Here is a 6683-nt window from a genome sequence, read left to right as displayed (position 1 = left end):
ATCTGTGCTCTCCAGTACCGTTGCCACTAGATGCATGTGGCTACTGAGTACTTGAAATGTGGCTACTGAGTACTTGAAATGTGGCTCACAGAACGGAGGAAGTGAATTTTTAATTATGTTTAATTTTGATTAGTTTAAACATAAGTAACCTCCAAAACTTGTGGCTACCAAATTGGACAGCAGAGCTCTAGAGGACAGAGTTGGCCCAACCTGGCTTGGAAAACCTATATTCCCCATCCCCTATCCCCTACCCCAACAGTCTGCTTATTTTGTACTTTTATACATCTGTGTTTTTGTGTATGTTGTGCCCTTTGCCTACCAGGTCTTTCTTACCTTCTCAATCTGATGAACTTTTTTTTTTTTTTTGGACAAACCTGATGTTAATTTGCTAATGATTTTTACCAAACTTTTAAGTTTTAGTTTATGAGACGGGGTCATAAGTACTTTCCTCCATTACTAATACCCTGATTATTTCAAATTCCAAAAATGGAAGTCCAAAACATCATGCTGTAGAGTTTCTTAGGAGTTAGCTTCTATAGTGTTTTTCTGCAAAGGAGCCAGGATAATCCCCAAATGCCTCTCTTCATTCACAGAGCCATACAAATTATATATTTCACTATATTCTTGGACAAGATCTGGCACCAAGTAGTGAATGCTCTGACCCCTTCTGAGGGCTTGCTGGGTCTCTGTGGGTGAGATGTCACTGGTGATCCGCTCATTCAGCAGCTGAACCTTGTTCCAGTGTTTCCACAGCACATCAGGTTCATAGTTGAATTTCTAGCATTATTTCTAGCCCTAGTAATACATAGGAGCTCATAGTTTCCCACAATTTGGGTGAAATCCTCGTTCTTCCACAGATTGAGAACACCAAAGGACTCTGATATGTCTGCCCCACACAGCAACATTACCTTTGGAACACCTTTTGTTTTTGGCTCCAAGGATTTCTTTTGACTAAAATCTTGACTTTGTTAAGCTCACTTCCTCTTCCATCCAGGTCTTTCTGGCATAGATGAACTTTACTGGTGATCATAGCTACTAGCCTCCAGTTCTTGATGGGGTCTGAGCACCTTAGCAGTCTCTAGTCACTCCTTCTGAAGACTTTTCTGTGTATGCACTTCCACTCACTTTAAATTCTTAGTAGCAAGTCATCTGATGAACTCTTATTCAGCTTTGCAGCCTAGGTAAAATGTCACTTTCTCTCAGAAGCCTTTTCTGACATCAAATCCAGAGGCACACAGATTTACTCTTTCTTCTGTGCTCCCTTGCACTTTGCATTTATCACTGTTGTAATAGTTTTACCACATTATGCTTTAGCTATTTCTCTTCTCCTGAAAAAATTGTTGATCCTTGTAAAACAGTCCCTAACTCAGTATCTTAGACTTATTAAACATGCAAATGTGCTGCTGTTTAATCACTAAGTTGTGTCTGATTCTTTGCCACTGCATGGACTGCAGCCTGCCAGGCTCCTCTGTCCATGGGATTTCCCAGGCAAGAATACTAGAATGGGTTGCCATTTCCTTCTCCAGGGGATCATCCCAACACAGGGATTGAACCCATATCTCCTGCTTGGCAGGTGGATTCTTTACCACTGAGCCACCAGGGAAGCCCTATTACACATGTGTTGAATGCATAAATAAATGAAACATTGAAAACTATACCTAAACTTTGGGTTCCTGGGCATTAGCAGTCTTGTATATTTCTCATCTTTAATCTCCTTCAGTCATTGGTGCAGTGCCTGTCAAAATACCAATCGAAACAACTGATTTTGAAATGGGTTGGCCAGCACTCCAGTGTTCACAACAGCACTATTTACAAAAGCCAGGACATGGAAGAAACCTAAGTGTCTGTCAACAGATGATGGATAAGGAAGATGTGGTATTTATACACAATGGAGTATTTACTCAGCCAAGAAAAATAATGAAATAATGCCATTTACAGCAACATGGATGGATTTAGAGATTATAATACTAAGTGAAGTAAGTTAGACAGAGAAAGACAAATATCATATGATACCACTTACGTGTGGAATCTAAAAATATGATACAAATGAACTTATCTACAAAGCAGAAATAGATGTACAGATATAGAAAATAAATTTATGGTTGCCACAGGGTGGGGAAAGTAAGGAGAGAATGATAAATTGGAAGATTGGGATTCAAATGTATACACTACTATGTATAAAATAGATAACAAGGACCTACTGCATAGCACAGGAAACTATACTCAGTATCTTGTGTATATGTATGTGTGTGTGTGTGCGTTTAACTGAATCATTTTGCCATACAACTGAAACTAACACAACATTGAAAATCAATTATATTTCAATAAAAATTTTTTAAATGAATTGGTGAAAGATTTGGGAGTAATTCTGACTCTAGATTCTGAAGGCTCTACTTCTTTACTAAATCAGATCATCAGAAAGGCATGTATCTAACTTCTTCAGAAATATTAACACTAAGGACTACAATGTAATACTATGCCTTCATCTTTGTTGTTGTTACAGTAAGAAATGATCATGCTGATAAAAACTGTTGTTGTTGTTCAGTTACTAAGTTGTGTCCAACTCTTTGTTACCTCATGGACTGCAGCATGCCAGGCTTCCCTGTCCCTCACTATCTCCCGGAGTTTGCTCAAACTTATGTCCCTTGAGTCAGTGATGCCATCCAACCATCTCATCCTCTGTCACCCCCTTCTCCTCTTGACTTCAATCTTCCTCAACATCAGGGTCTTTTCTAATGAGTCAGTTCTTTGCATCAGGTGACCAAAGTCTTGGAGCTTCAGCATCAATCCTTCCAGCGAATATTCAGGGTTGATTTCCTTTAAGATTGACTGGTTTGATCTCCTTGCTGTCCAAAGGACTCTCAAGAGTCTTCTCCAACACCGCAGTTCAAAAGCCTCAATTATTCAGCACTCAGCCTTCTTTATAGTCCAACTCTCACATCCATACATGACTACTGGAAAAAACCATAGCTTTGACTATATGAACCTTTGTTGGCAAAGTGATGCCTCTGCTTTTTAATATGCTATCTAGGTTTGTCATAGCTTTTCTTCCAAGGAGCAAGCATCTTTTAATTTCATGGTTTCAGCCACTATCTGCAGTGATTTTGGAGACCAAGAAAATAAAGTCTGTCACTGTTTCCATTTTTTCCTCATTTATTTGCCATGAAGTGATGGGACTGAATGCCATGATCTTTGCTTTTTTGATGTTGAGTTTTAAGCCAACTTTTTCACTCTCCTTTTTCAGCTTCATCAAGAGGCTCTTTAGTTCCTCTTCACTTTCTGCCATTAAAGTGGTATCATCTGCCTATCTGAGGTTGTTGTTATTTCTCCCAGCAATCTTGATTCCAGCTTGTGCTTCATCAAGCCCAGCGTTTCTCATGATGTACTCTGTATATAAGTTAAATAAGTAGGATGACAATATATAGCCTTGACATACTCCTTTCTCAATTTTGAACCAGTTGGTTGTTCCATGTCCAGTTCTAACTGTTGCTTCTTGTCCTGCATAAAGGTTTCTCAGGAGGCAAGTAAGGTGGTCTGGTATACCCATCTCTTTCAGAACTTTCCAGTTTGTTGTGATCCACACAGTCAAAGACTTTAGCGTAGTCAGTGAAGCAGAAGTAGATGTTTTTCTGGAATTTCTTTGCTTTCTCCATGATCCGGTGGATATTGATGATTTGATCTCTCATTCCCCTGCCTTTTCTAAATCCAGCTTGAACATATGGAAGTTCTTGGTGCACATACCGCTGAAGCCTAGCTTGAAGGATTTTAAGCATAATCTTGTTAGCATGTGAAATGAGTGCAATTGTATGGCAGCTTGAACATTCTTTGACATTACCTTTCTTTGGGATTGGAATAAAAACTGACCTTTTCCAGTCCTGTGGCCACTGTTGAGTTTTCCAAATTTGCTGTCATATTGAGTGCAGCGCTTTAACAGCATCATCTTTTAGGATTTGAAATAGCTCAGCTGGAATTCCATCACTTCCACTAGTTTTGTTCCTAGTAATGTTTCCACTTGACTTTGGACTCCAGAATGTCTGGCTCTAGGTGAGTGATCACACCATCATGATTATCTGGGTCATTAATACGTTTTTGTTCAGGTAAAAACTACTATATATAAAATAAACAGCAAAGTCCTACTGAATAGCTCAGGGAACTATATTTAATATCCTATAATAAACCATAATTGAAAATAATATGGAAAAGAATATGTATAACGGAATCAGTTTGCTGTATACCAGAAACTGATGCAACATTGTGTATCAACTGTGCTTCAATTGAAAAGAAAAAGAAATCATAATGCAAAGACAGGATTTTCAAGAAAATTCTGTTGAAGACTTTGTTCTGTGGTTCAAGACTCCTTAGAGAAACATACGTGTGAGAATTGTTCTGCTAGGATAATACTGGAAAGATTTGATCCTTTGTAACATACTCGCACACATCCTTTCATTAGTTAATGACAGCTATATGGCACTTCACATTTCATTCTGGCTGCCAAAAAGCTCAGAATTAAGTCATATGTATCATAATTAGTAATCTCGATATTTTTAGTTTAAGCTCAAAGTAAATTCCATTCTTTTTTTTTTTGTTTTTCAAGATTGAGTGTGCTGGATGCTGGTGTGTTCTTGTATTCTTTTATTCATCCAACTTTTTTTTAGAGTTTATGATGGGTAAGGAGCTAAATAACACATAGCCTTGTTCTCAAGGATTTCCTATGCTATTAAGAAAGTCAGATAATGGTGCACTGTTTCTGCTTTAAAGGCTTTGTTCCTCTTGCCTATTTATTTATTTATTTATTTATTTTTTAATGTTTGCTGTGGGTTTGTCATATATAGCTTTTATTATGTTGAGGTATGTTCCTTCTATTCCTGCTTTCTGGAGAGTTTTTATCATAAATGGATGTTGAATTTTGTCAAAGGCTATCTCTGCATCTATTGAGATAATCATATGGTTTTTATTTTTCATTTTGTTAATGTGGTGTATTACATTGATTGATTTGCGGATATTGAAGAATCCTTGCATCCTTGGGATAAAGCCCACTTGGTCATGGTGTATGATCTTTTTAATGTGTTGTTGGATTCTGATTGCTAGAATTTTGTTAAGGATTTTTGCAGTAAATTCCATTCTTCAATCTCTATCTTAGCGGTTTGTGGACCTGTGCTATTTGTTGCTAGTAGTCTCAGATCCTTTTGTATTATTAATATTCTTTTACATATTATAAATATTAAACAAAACATACAAGGTTTCCAATTTTAAATGGTCTGTTTGTATGTATCTGAATCTTCTCTCCAGCTGGTCATTTTCTTAGAGATAGGAACTCACTTTTTCCTCCTCTGCTGCATCCTCTCTGTGGCTGTCACAGTTCTGCAGGCAGTCAGGGCTCAATAAATAGTTGTTGATTAACAGTATCCATGCTAATTAATTCAGCCAAAACAGGAGTGTTGTGATCTAATTCTAATACTAAAAAAAATACTTGTAAAGCTGAGTTACTATATTAATAAATCTTAAGACTGAAAACAAACACATGAAATTATGTTCAACCTCATTAACAATCAGAGAAATACAAATCAAAATACTGAACCACTGTTCTTGGACAGTCTTATTAGCAAAAAATTATTTAATGATAAGTTACTGGCAAGCATCCTGAGAAATAAGTGGAATTCTAATCACTAGAGGTGAGGGTGAATAACCTTTCTAGAAAGAAATTTGACAATATGGGTGAAATCTTCAAACATGCTTATATTTTTGATACTGCAATTGTATTTACCCTATAAAAACAATAGGTATGAAAAAATCATGTTCAAGGATCTTTTTATAGTATAAGTTATGATAGCAACAAAACTGAAATAACTGTCAGACAATAGAAAAGTGAAAATTTGTACAAATGTTATAATTTGGCAACGTTTATAGATACCTTCTGTCTAGAAATCATTTTTCTATGAATTTACCCAAAACTAATATGTGAAATGACATATATGAAAGGATATTTATTTCAGCATTATTAAAATTTTTCAGCTCTATGGAATTGGATAAGTAAAGCATGGAACCTCTGTGACAGAAGACTAGGCATCTTTCAACTTGCTGTTGTCAAGGGAAATTTATTGACATAGGAAAATGAACACAGTAAATTGAGATACAAATGTAGTTTTCAAAACAGCATTTATAGGATGTAATCATTTTTAAAATAAAAGCTATGTTAACATTTAGGTATGCCATTGTGCTTTTATATATTTTTCAAATTGTCTACAATGAACAAATAGTACTTGTTTAAAATTGAAAAACCTAGTGGAGGCAAGTATGCGTTTATGATTTTTAAAAATTCAGTTGGAAGCCGCTCACAATAAAATGGCACACCCTTCTGAAGAAAGCTGTTCTCTAGCTGTAGGTCAGGCACTTTACACTGTCTGGACTTAGGCACATTAATAGAAGCTCGATTAGGGCTTTCTGAAGTGCACTGCCTAATAATGTGAACCGTGTTAGGAAGCTGGGATTACAGAGGCAGAAGGCTTCCATCACCTCAGAGCCTGGACACCAACCAGATGCTGCATAGCTAGAAGCCTCCCTCCAAAAAAGAGCCTGGCCTCTAGGACTAAGGCAGGAGGATGCAAGAGAAAATGGCCTCATCACACGTCCTGTTTGGTTGCTGCATCCCAGTAAGTGGGCCTCCACCTTACCAAAAAAAAAAA

At 36.9% G+C, this 6683-nt stretch overlaps 1 pseudogene; it reads right to left on the bottom strand.

Moving 5' to 3' along the window:
• Nucleotides 1-519: 519 nt before the first annotated feature.
• Nucleotides 520-1145, bottom strand: LOC105001252 (annotated as a pseudogene).
• Between the last annotated feature and the right edge of the window lie 5538 nt (nt 1146-6683).

The sequence above is a fragment of the Bison bison genome, unplaced genomic scaffold (assembly GCF_000754665.1).
Source record: "Bison bison bison isolate TAMUID 2011002044 unplaced genomic scaffold, Bison_UMD1.0 scf7180017864380, whole genome shotgun sequence".
Lineage (NCBI taxonomy): Eukaryota > Metazoa > Chordata > Mammalia > Artiodactyla > Bovidae > Bison > Bison bison.
The sequence above is the reverse complement of the archived record's forward strand: the minus strand, read 5'-3'. Positions and strand labels throughout refer to the sequence as shown.